This window comes from Pan troglodytes, chromosome 15, assembly GCF_028858775.2.
Source record: "Pan troglodytes isolate AG18354 chromosome 15, NHGRI_mPanTro3-v2.0_pri, whole genome shotgun sequence".
NCBI classification, from domain to species: domain Eukaryota; kingdom Metazoa; phylum Chordata; class Mammalia; order Primates; family Hominidae; genus Pan; species Pan troglodytes.
This window is the reverse complement of record NC_072413.2, coordinates 78,925,586-78,938,114: the sequence shown is the minus strand read 5'-3', so window position 1 is coordinate 78,938,114 and position 12,529 is coordinate 78,925,586. Positions and strand designations below refer to the sequence as shown.

General features: G+C 40.7%; 1 protein-coding gene across 4 annotated transcripts in view; it reads right to left on the bottom strand.

The window, feature by feature from the left end:
* Window positions 1–12,529, bottom strand: part of TSHR (thyroid stimulating hormone receptor) — a 189,741-nt gene that overhangs the window by 169,638 nt on the left and 7,574 nt on the right. The gene's annotated exons all lie outside the window — the stretch shown is intronic.

Sequence of the window (12,529 nt, the reverse complement as noted above, 5' to 3'; positions counted from 1 at the left end):
AAGATTGTCCCCGAATAGGAAGAGCTCCATGAACATTTGAACAATGATGTCCTTGGTCTTCCTAACAGTTCTCTGAAATAGGACATGACCATCTTATGGTTTTCCTTTAATAGATACAAAAGGTAAGACACAGAATGATTAAGTGCCTTGCTAAGATTCTTAGGACTTATGGAAGGTCTCCTGACTTCCACTGTCCATTTCTACTTACCACTCTTACTGTGTAAGTAGTCCTTTCACATAGTCACGCAATAATTTCCCTGAATTCAGTGGAAAACTGTCCTCTGCTCGTCACCATGACTTTTAGCTGACATAGCTTTGTACCAGATATTTTTCCTCTCTATTTTGCTGCTGTTGATACTGAACATATTGGATACAATACAAAAAGAAAGCACAATCCCTCCAAGCCACCCTATTTTTTTGGTCATGAAATACATACTTTCTGTAAAGTGCCAAGTTTCTTATGAGTAAAAGGAATCCTTCACAAGTACATTAGACCTTCTATCATCACACAGAACTGAATCAGACAGAGCCTTAAAAGATTCTTTCATGCTTCGTAAAGCACATTTCAGAGCTTCTGGCTTTGTTGTTTCAGATTCCAGGGATTGAGGGTGGTTGTGAAATGGCAATTTGGTTATGCTACATAAGGCCAACCAAGCATTAAATATGGGCATCTGGAGGGTTTGGCAGTACTAACAGGATTTTCAGCCAAACTCTGACATAGAACAGATAAATCCTTCTTACAGATTTATGTGCTCTATTGGCACAGAGACCCCCTAGTTAGAATTTCAGTCCCTTTACCCTACTGGGAATGAATATATCTGGAAGAAGATAAGAACTCTTGGAAGTCTTTAAAATGTCCCCTTTGAAAAGTAGACAAGTGTTGCTCTTCCTAATAAAGCTGTGCAACCCTGATGCCAAACAGCTGCTGGATGGTCCCTGCATGGAAGCTTGCCCTCCATAAATTGATATAATGCTCACACCGAGGGTTAAACCAGGCCACATCTGACAGGCTCTCAGACCTACCACCGCATTAGTAATAGCTAACCTGTGATCAAGGCGTATTCTGTTACATCATGCTACCAGCATTAGCTCATGAGCTCCGTATAATCACTCATTGTGGGGAGAGCAGATTTTACAGATCTTACTAGTTTGTTCACCCTGTGAATTGAGTAAATAGAATCTCCCACCCAGGGCGATGGTGGGAGATAAGAATTATACCACACCTCTTCTGCCTCCACATCTAAAGCAGGTTGGGGAAAAATAACCGAGAAGTAAGCTCTGGTAAACATAAGGTGAAGAATAATTTATGTCTCTCATTTAAACATTTTCCAATTCACAGCAAATTTTCTTCCTTGGCACATTGGTTATATTTGTTAATGGAGATTTAAAAAAAAGGTATAGAAGCCAATATTATTATAAGAAACATCGATAGAAATAGGATATTGTTAGAATTGTTCTTCAGCTTCCTTATAACAGAGAAAAGCCCTTTGCATGAATATTGACTTATAAAAGAGTTATGAATAATGGCTTCATGCATTGCTATTAAGTCGCCGCTTTCTAGAAATGTTGCCTAAGATTGCCATGAGATCCAGAAGGGATAAATGCATAGTGTTCCTCTGCCAACTGGCTAGAAACAGCCTCCTTCCCAAGATGGGAACTCTTAAAACCTTTCGACACGGGAAAGTATGTTTGGTAGCTCTAAGCCTCTGAGAATAAGTACACAGATGTGTTTTTTGAGACGGAGTCTCGCTGTCGCCCGGGCGGGAGTGCAGTGGCGCGATCTCGGCTCACTGCAGGCTCCGCCCCCCGGGGTTCACGCCATTCTCCTGCCTCAGCCTCCCGAGTAGCTGGGACTATAGGCACCCGCCACCTAGCCCGGCTAATTTTTTGTATTTTTAGTAGAGACGGGGTTTCACTGTGTTAGCCAGGATGGTCTCGATCTCCTGACCTCTTGATCCGCCCGCCTCGGCCTCCCAAAGTGCTGGGATTACAGGCGTGAGCCACAGCGCCCGGCCAAGTACGCAGATTTTTTTGATGTTCAGATTTTTGTATCTAAGGTATAAGGTATTACAGCATGGAATGGGGCTGCTATCTACATTGATGTGTTAGAAACGAACCTGTCCAAAAATTGCTGCAAGCTTTAGCCAGGCCTGTTTACATCTGTTTTCCCTTTGGGTCACTTGTCTGATTGCCCATACTCTTTGTCACCCTACAATGTAGATGACACTTGAAAGCATTATGCTAAGTGAAAGAAGTCAGATACAAAGGTCACATATGGTAGGATTCCATTTACCCAAAATATCCAGAATAGGTAGACCCATGTGGACGGAGAGCAGATTCCTGGTTTCCAGGGGCTGGGAGGAGTGGGGAATGGGGAATGACTGCTTAATCAGCACGAGCTCCCCTTTGAGATGATGAAAATATTTTGGAACTAGATACAGGTGCTGGCTGTACACTATTGTGAATGTACTAAATGCCACTGAATGGTAGTTATACTTGAAAATGGTTAATTTTATATTGTGTGAATTTCACATCAACTGAGAGAGGAGGAGGGGAGGGAGAGGGAGAGAAAATAGACCAGATTTAGGAAGATAGCTATGGAATAGTAGAAGGAGCTTTGGGTTTAGAGTTAGGAGACATGAATTTGAATTCTGACTCTTTCACTTACCAGCTGTGACATAAGAGTCAAAAAAGATGACATTTCTGGGTCTCAGTTTTGCATGTAAATGAGAGTCAAACACCTCCCAAGGAAGACCACTGTGAGCACTGAGATATTATATGTGAAGACATACAGTATGGGTCTGGGCATAAAGCTGATACAAACACATAACTGAGCAAAAAAACCCCACAGAACAATGATAGGTTTTTTTAAGGTAGTACAAAAAACAAAAACAAAAACCCATGGAATTTATGTTATAGCTAAAACTGTTAAAATGTAATAAAAGTAACTTGGATTAATAACTCACAATAGATAACAATCATGGCAATTTTCATAAATCCAAACACTGAAGAACTAGGTGTTTTGTAATTATAGCTTATACTTCATTTATCTGGCTTCAAGGCATGAATTTAAATCTAAACATTTGTGTTATGGAAAATTCTTCCCTCTAGTACTGTGTATAGTAACCACATCAAGTTACTATATTTCATCATCTTAAGAGGCACATATTTTAAAACTTTAATGTCTCAGGAACCAGGAATTCATTGATTAAAAGTGTTGCTGGATCCCCCTAGGGAAGTGTAGGGAAAGTGTATACCACTACAAGTATTATTGGTGACTGTCCCCCAATCATTCCTAAAAGGGACCTGTGGCCAATTGCCAAAGTAACTGTCAACTGGTAAACAGAAATCCAAGACTTCTTGAAGATCATTGGATACAAGGTTTGAGCTTATACTGATAGGAGTATGTCCCAGGATAAATTGCAGATATTAGTGTCAACTTGAAAGACTTAAAGGATGCAGAATGGTGGCGCTTCATATCCTTTCAATTCACCTATCTGCCCCCTGTAAGAAACAAAACCAACAAAAACCCCAAACAAATAGATTAAGGTGAATGACAATGCATTTTAACAACTTAACCAATAGGTAGGTTCTATCATAGCTGCTGTGCCAGATATGTCTTCACTGGAACACATCAGCACAGCCTGTAGCACTTTATATGTGATTATCAATCTGGTGAATGTGTTCTCTTCTTGATTCCTATCAATAGAGAGAATCAAAAGTAGTAAACCTTTATCTAGGAACAATAGCAATACCAATTCACTGCTTTGCTCAAGGGGTTCCATTTCATAAGAGTTTGTGGGGACGGATAATCTGGACATCACGCACATCATCATACTGGTCTGCTACCTGATGATATGCTAATTAGAGTTGGTGGGCAAAAAGTAGAAAGAAGCCTAGCTAGTCTAGTAAGAAATCTGAAGGTTGGGGGCAGCAGATAAATCCCACAAAGATTCAGGGACCTCTTCCATTAGCAACATGCTTAGTCTGTGGCATTCTAAAAAATCCCTTCTGGCCGGGTATGGTGGCTCAGGCTTGTAATCCCAGCACTTTGGGAGGCCGAGGTGGGTGGGTCATTTGAGGTCAGGAGTTCAAGACCAACCTGGCCACCCGTCTCTACTAAAAATACAAAAATTAGCCGGGCAGTAGTGGCATGTGCCTGTAATCCCAGCTACTTGGGAGGCTGAGGCAGGGTAATTGCTTGGGCCTTGGAGGCAGTTGCCATAAGCCAAGCTAATGCCAGCCAAAAAATGAACTACTGCTGCACTGCAGTCTGGGTGACAGAGTGAGACCCTGTCTCACAAAAAAATCCCTTCTAAGGTATAGGACATATAGTTGTATCTTGCCCTTTCTACCTTTTACAAAGAAGTACAGCACTTGCTGGGCGTCTTGGCTTTTGGCAGCAGTGTAACCCATTTTCCCTTTTATCAGATAACTCAGAAGGCTGCCAGTTTCAGGTAGGACCTACAAGAGTCTATAACAGATTCAGGCTGAAATGCCAGCTTCCCTGCCATGTGGGCCACACAGCCCAGCCCAGCAGGTCTTACAACACTACAGATATCCATCCTGGACAAGGATATTCTGTGGACTCGCCAGCAGGTCCCAAGAAGAGAATGAAAGCTCAGGCTCTTAAAGTTTTGGAGCAAGGATCTGCCTTCTGAAGGACAGAAATACCCTTTATGAGGAAAATAATTCCTGACATGCTATTCTGCCCTAGTAGAGACTGAGGTCTCTTCAATGGGACACTAAGTGACTCTGTGACTACAGCTGCCCATTGTGAATTGGGTATTGCCAGTTCTACTACATAAAATAAGGTGAGCACAGCAGCAATTGATTTTATGATAGAAATTTTACATTCTGGATCAAGAAAGTCTAGAAAGGGAAGGTAAATTCATGAATAGGTGGCCTAGACTCCCACTTCACTTATTTCTGCTGCACTCTCACTGAAATTGGCTTCATGGAGAGCTCCATATGACCACTTGATGGAGTTCGTAGGTTGGTGTCTGCTTTACAGATTGGCACAAGCTAATGCCAGCCAAAAAAAATGAACTACTGCTGCATTACAGCCCCACTCAAGGGTGGCCCTAAAGGATAGTGGTGAAGGGAAATCTTCACAATCAGTTCATCTGTGAGCATTATAGCAATCATTCTTTTTGTATGAAGGGAGAAAGAACCGTGGCAAGGGTATACATGGAATACCAAGAAGTAGCAAGTAATTTACCTGGTTGACCACTGGCCTAGAAAGAATACTATTGGAAAACAGAGAACAAGAAAGTCTAGGAAACAAATATGGCTATATGTATGGGAGTGGGAACAAATTCTGTGGACCTTTGTGTCTCACGTTAATGCTCATCAGAGAGTATCCACTGATTACTCTGGTTTGCGGTGGATCTCAACACCCAAGTAGACTAGATGACTCATTTTATAAGTGCCATCCAGTTTTGGAGAAATGAACATGAATGAAGTGGTCATGGTGACAGGAATGGAAGCCAAGCATGGACCCAATGGCTTGGGCTCCTTTTCATCAAGTCTAATCAAGATACTTCTCCTGTAAATGACCAACCTTTCAGCAGTATAGCCCATTGCTGCACCCTTGGTAAGGCACATTTCTTTAAAGAGAACAGCCAGACATTTGGTGGCAGTTTGATTATACTGGACCATTTCCACCCTGTAAGAAATAGTAATTCATTTAAAACCTCATGATTACTTTGGATTTGGCCTTCTCTGACTTCAATGCCTCCACCGGCACCACCATTTAAGGGTTTATAAAATACCTGATCTACCAGTACGAAAACGTGTACAGCATTGCCTCAACCAAGGGATGCATTTCATGGCAGAGAAGGTGCAACAAAGGGCATATGAACACTATATCCACTAGTCTCACTATGTGCCCTGTCATGAAGAACCAGACTGCCTACGAGAATGGTGGAATGAATTAAAGACTCAGCTAAGGTGCCATCTTGGGGACAAAGCCCTGCAGGATTGGGGATCTGACCTAAGAAAGGATATGAGCTGAATCAATAGCCAACATATGCTATTGTGTTCTATGTAGCTAGGATACACATGTCTGAAAACCCGGGGGCAATGATAGAATTGGCTCATCTCACCATCACCCTAGTAACCTAACATTCAAATTTTGAGCTTCCTGTCTGTATTCCTGCCCAATTAATGGTACTAGTTCCTGAGGAGAAAGATTACTTCTTCCTCCTCCAATACAGGGAGGTTGATACTATAATGACCACCTGGTCATTTGAGCTTCTCATGCTAGAGGACAAATAGGTAAATAAAGGAGTTTCCCTATTGAGAAATATTAGGCCCTCTTTACCATGAGAAGCTAGGGCAGCTGCTACACATTAGGAAGAGTGAGGAGTGTGTCTAGAATGCAGGGAATTCACTGGGGCATCTCTTGGTTCTTTTGAGCCCACAGATAATGGTGAAGGAGAAAATACAGCAGCTATGTATGACAAGAACAAGGCAACTAAGCTTTCAGAACCCTTGGAGCTGAAGTCTGGGTCTTTCCATCAGGCAATCAACTCAACCAGTCAGAGTGCTGGGCAAGGGTGAGACAAATCTAGGATTGGAGACAAAGAGAGATAAGGACTATCAATGGCATCCTTAAGATCAGCTGCAGCAGGGCAGACTAGTTTATTTCCCAAACCCTCTTGCATTATGTCTTTGCAAGGACTGCATCTTGAAGGAATCTGTGGAAGATGGGGCTTGTATTCCCCTTTCTTGTAAGAATAAAAAAAAAAAAGTAAGGACATCTCATTCTTACAAAATCGGAGGCCCTATATTTTATTATGGGAGCTAGACATAATGAAAAGCTTGGGCAGGTCTGAGTTGTGCAAAGGCTAACCAACCCTGGGTACCTGTTTTACATCATTTTAGATTCTCTCAGCTTGCCTCTTATGCTAGCCCTGCTGCAGCTACCAGTTCTGTATGAGCTCTGACTAGCTTCAGGCAGGTACAACTCGACAGTACTGCATCTCAGCCCTGTACCACACACCTCTCATCTCCCACCCGGGGACTTTTTTGTTAATATCAGGAAATTCTTTCATCACCCAGGCACAGGAAACCTGGAAGGTCAGTAGAATTAAATCCCTGACTCATGGGAGCCAAGAACTGGTGGATAGGTGTTTTACCTTTCCTCCTTCCTAAAGCAAGGGTCCTGAGATGCAAGTCATCTGAATTCTCAGGTGGTCTCAGGGGTTTCAGCAACCATTTGTTTCTAGCAGCAGCAAACTCTCCCTCTCTCCCTGCTTCACTTCCCCATCCTACCTTCTGCTCCTGGGATCATACTCCCCAATAAGAATTCTCACATGGGCTCTGCTTTCTGGAGAATTCAGACTAAGATATCACTGACTCCTCTCTTTTACTCAAAGTCCACATAGTCCGCTAGAAAATCCTGTTGGATTCACCTCCAAAATAAGCCCAGGAAATTTCTTACCACATTCCCTGCAATTAAGCTGGTTCAAGCCAGTATCATCTCTCACCCTATTAAGAAACGTAGTAGCTAGGGTGATCCTACTAAAATGTAAGTCAGGTCAGGGCCGGGCGGGGTGGCTTACGCTTGTAATCCCAGCATTTTGGGAGGCCGAGGCGGCCAGATCCCCTGAGGTCAGGAGTTCGAGATCAGCCTGACCAACATGGTGAAAACCCATCTATACTAAAAATACAAAAATAATCCAGGTATGGTGGCACATGCTTGTAATCCCAGCTTCTAGGGAGGCTGAGGCAGGAGAACTGCTTGAATCCGGAGGTGCAGGTTGCAGAGAGTCGAGATCACACCACTGCACTGTAGCCTGGGCAACAGAGTGAGACTCTGTCTCAAAAAAAAATAAAAATATGTAAGTCAGGTCTTGCTTGTGTGTGTGTGTGGCTCAAAATCCTTAATAGCTTCTTATCTCATTCCAAAAATAAGCATATATATATATATATACACATACATATATATATATATATAAATTTTTTTTTCTCCTCCAGATATTAGCCTGGATTCCTTTTTTAGCTTCTTCAGGTCCTTATTCAAATGTCATTTTCTCAGTGAGGGCTTCTGTTATGGACTGAATGTTTGTGTGTCCCCCAAATTCATATGCTGAAATCCTAATCTCTGATGTGATAGTATTAGAAGATGGGGCTTTTGGGAGGAAATTCGTTTATGAGTGTGGAACCTTTATGACGAAATTAGTGCCCTTATAATAAAAAACACAAGAGAGGTGAGCTTGGCTTTTTGCTATGTGAAGATACAATGAGAAGGTGGTCAAGTGCAAACCAAGAAGCAGCCCTCACAAGACAACAGATCTGCTGGCACCCTGATCTTGGACTTCCAGTCTCCAGAACTGTGAGAAGTAAATGGTTATTGTGTAAGCCACTCAGTCTGTGGTATTCTGTTAGAGGAGCCCAAACTAAGACACCTTGCTGACTATTTAAAATGCAACTTCTAGTACTCCTTCTCCCTCTTCCTTCATTTATATTTCTCCATTATACTTTTCACCATCTGACATTCTCTGTTTTACTTTTTTAAATTTTTAAATTTTTATTTTTTTTGCTATTTTCTCCTGTTATGATGTAAAATCAATGAGGTCGTTTATTATATATCAATGCCTAGAATAGTACTAGTGTATGATAGGTGATCAATACATATTTATTTAAAATATAAAAAAGGAAAGAAGGAAGAACATTTTACAATAAAATGCCACCTGTCTAGAGGTAGTATTTCTGGTCATCTCAAATCTTTGGACCATGTCCACAAACCCAGAAATAACTGCCAAGGGTGTTGAGATGGAAATACTGCCATCTCAAAGCCCACTAAAGACTTTCTCATGGAAGAGTATCTCATTTATGCCCGTCCTTAGATCCTCTTTATTTTCATGCACAGAGCCCTTTCCTAAAAGTAGCCTTCTAGTTTCTTGGCTTAAAAAAAGATTGAAATAACAAAATATAAAGTGACAGTACCTGGCAATAAGAGGAAACAATTTCAGTCTCCTCGCTGGAGTTGCATAATTATGAGAACACACAGGCAAGGGTAAGATTAAGTTAATGCCTACAAAATATAAGCCAAAAGCTTCATGTGTCATATAAATACAGAGATCATGTTTTCTGAAAGAAAAATTTGGACATAAGGAAGCTCTTTCCAGGTGCGCAAGTGATGTGGGAAGTTTAGATTAAAAGGATGATGAAATATTTGAATTTCTGGTACATTCTGATGGCAGTCTTTTCAATGGGACTGTGCTATAAAAATCCAGAGCACATATACCTGTCACCACATATAAGAGAACAATATTTATGTCTTAAAAATCACAAGTGCCAACTTTGTAATTAAAAAATTATTTTGAAAATTTCTGGAATACCCTAAATGTTCTTAAAGGTTCATACAGAAATGAAGCCAAGTAAGTAGGGTCTGATATCTAAATGGAACACTTTAAAACTCAATCTATAATTTTGAACAAATGGGACCATTTTGCTCATTCTTAAAATTTTCAAATGCTATTTTTTAATTAATGTAATGAAAGAGAGTAATTAAGTATGTTGACCAGCTTCAGTAAAAATGGAAACAGAGTCAGTATGAAGAATTTACCATCATGTAGGAGGCATTAGAAACTTGAAAAAATCTGTCAACTATTGACTTGAAAAAGTGGCAACATTCAGTGAACTTCTGTGTGAAGAGCCTATCAAGGGACAGGCTAAGTGTGAGCCATGAAGAAAGTAATCACCACAATAACATGTTCGGAAGGAAAACCATGACATTCAAAGGTGTTGCAGGCTGAAAGAGTGAGGGTCGTGATCAACTCACTATACCACTGGAGGCTCTATGAGTAAACAGCAAACTGTTCTCATAAATGCAGAATGTTGGCAAACTGACAAAAGTGCGTCCTCCACCCAGAAGGAATGCTGAGGGCAGTCACACCCCAAGCGCAGTGTTTCTTGTAATTAGGTACATCTGAAGCCTGTTAGTAACAATATGAACCCATGATCAATTAAGCAGCCGACCAATCGTTACCTCCTCCTCCCTGCCCTTGCTACCCAATAAATACAAAGGGCTGTGGAAGCTCAGGGGCTGCCTTTGCTCACTAGAAGCAGGGAGCTCTCTTCTTCTTCCCCTGGACACCTTCTTTAAAACAGTTTCTTTTGTCTTACTTTTTCATTTCTACGTTCATTCCTTTGTTCATTCTCACAATGACGGTCTCAAGTAGTAACAGTAGTAACTGTCCTAGTGACGGTCTCAAGTAGTAACAGTAGTAACTGTCAAAATGACAGTCTCAAGTAGTAACTAACTGTGACAGCTTGCCACACAAAGGTCAGGCGATTTTCATTTATTGTTAAAATATGTCTGTTAGGGTTGTTTGTAATATAATAAAAAGATTGAGTCATAGTGAGTACACTTACAAAATGCCAAATTATTCCAAAGCAGAATTTCTTAACTTGTGAGGGGTCAAGGACACCTTTGAAGATCTAAGGAAAGTTATAGAGTCTCAGAAATGCACTGATGGGGACAAATTTTCACACAACCACAGATTCCTAAGAGCGCAACCACGAACTCCTGGAGGCCCATGAACTTTTGTCTAATAAACCTTAGTCTGAAGGGTAACAAACACACTTTGTATAACCAGGAAACACTGAAATAATCAAATAGATCAATTCAACTTAATTTCTCAGCTCTGGACAAAAAACTACTACTCTAGTAAATTGACTGATAAATTCAGACAAAACTAATTCATTTACCAATATGTTTTATGTATTACGAATTAGTTTTCTATGCTTACTACTTCATCAGAGGTGATCTAAGAAAATAGACTTAGGCCCCAGGATAGCTAATTTGTTCACACAGATGAAAATAACTGGACATTCTGGATCTAGGCCTCTGATATCATGTCTGAATGGTCTTGGCCTCATCAAAACTGATCTGATTGTTGAGGTTGGACTTTTAAACACGGGGTTTCACCGTGTTAACCAGGATGGTCTCGATCTCCTGACCTTGTGATCCGCCCCCGCTCCGCCTCTCAAAGTGCTGAGATTACAGGCGTGAGCCACCCCACCTGGCTGAGACCAACCTTCTTTTAAGTGATAGACTCCCACCTACGGCAATGAAACACAAGGCTGAGCATGTCCCACGGGCCTCTGGACTTAATGGTCTAATAGGAAGATCTATTAGTATTAGAAATTTATCCCCCAAATTGGGACACCTTTGAGAGTGAAAGGAATGCTATTAACTACACTTGAATGACAGATGTAATGGGGTTCAAGACATTCTATCCCCAAATGTGACACCTTGGCATTTGAGAAAACAACAGAAACAGAAGGTCTCTCCGACTTTTTCCTGCCCTTCTCCCCTGAATCAGGTCATCAGACAATTCTCTGGTCTTCGTCTAAAGTAGGTCTTAAGACCCTCATTTCAGAGGGGCTCTCCCTACACCAGGAGAAAAGGAATGAAGACACAAAGACACCAAGATGAATTTGAACAAATAAGACTTGCTAAGATCTGCCCCACAGACCACAGTTTATTACCATTCGATCATATCCTTTTGTCCTCCAATCCGTATGACTGTCCATAAAAAGATACAGTTTTCTCTGTTCCTTTGGGTCTTTATTACTGAAGCCTCCTGTGTCATGTAAAACTTATATTTAATAGTTGTTTAATGTTTTTTTCTTGTCAATCTGTTTTTTATTGTTGTAGGGTCTCAGCCATGCACCATGTGATGGGTAAAGAAAAGATATTTTCTGCCTTACAGGTGTAAGAGGAGGGTCCATTTGGATAGGGCAACCCTAACTATATGGAACCTGGAAACCAGTGGATGGTTCCATAAAGAACCTGGAGTTCATTAGGGGATGAAGATCAATTTTTAAAATTAATAAACATTTTTTAGCTTGGGAAAATTTAGAGTTAACAATAGAAATGAGAATCTAAATCAGACCCATAGTATTAATATGTTTGTGTTGAGTTTAAGAATAATCAATATATATTTGGTATTTTGAGTATTTGTATTAACAGAAGTTGTTGACCTAGTTGGGATATCTAATAGATTGGTCTTGCTATTCCAATTTAAAATGTATAATTGAGTAATTTATTTTGACTTGTGATTTAAGTTGAAAAGGAAATTAGAGGTTTTAATAAGTTTACTTGTATAGTGCTCACTGGGAGGTGGTAACTTTTCTATAATTTTGCATGTATTACTGGGGAAAAATGTGTTTCAATGAAAAGCTGTGTATTGACTAGAGCACACCTTTCCAAGTTTCTCAGTCTGATTCTATGGGAATTATTTTACACCTTTCTAGATTGTAGATAATTGTAGCAACGCAAACAATTTTGTCTACGGATTGTAAATTCTGTCCCGTATGGAAGAGCTTCTATGAACTTCCCTCCCCGACTAGGGAAGAAGCTAGTTTGGCCTCCATCTGCATAGTCACTCTGATATTCCTAATCTATAAATATGTCTAGTTGGTGGGCTACCCTTTAAGCCAGTTGTAATATCTTACCAGGTTCTTCATTATGGTGGGTTAAAGCATGCCCCCAAAATTCATATCTACCTGG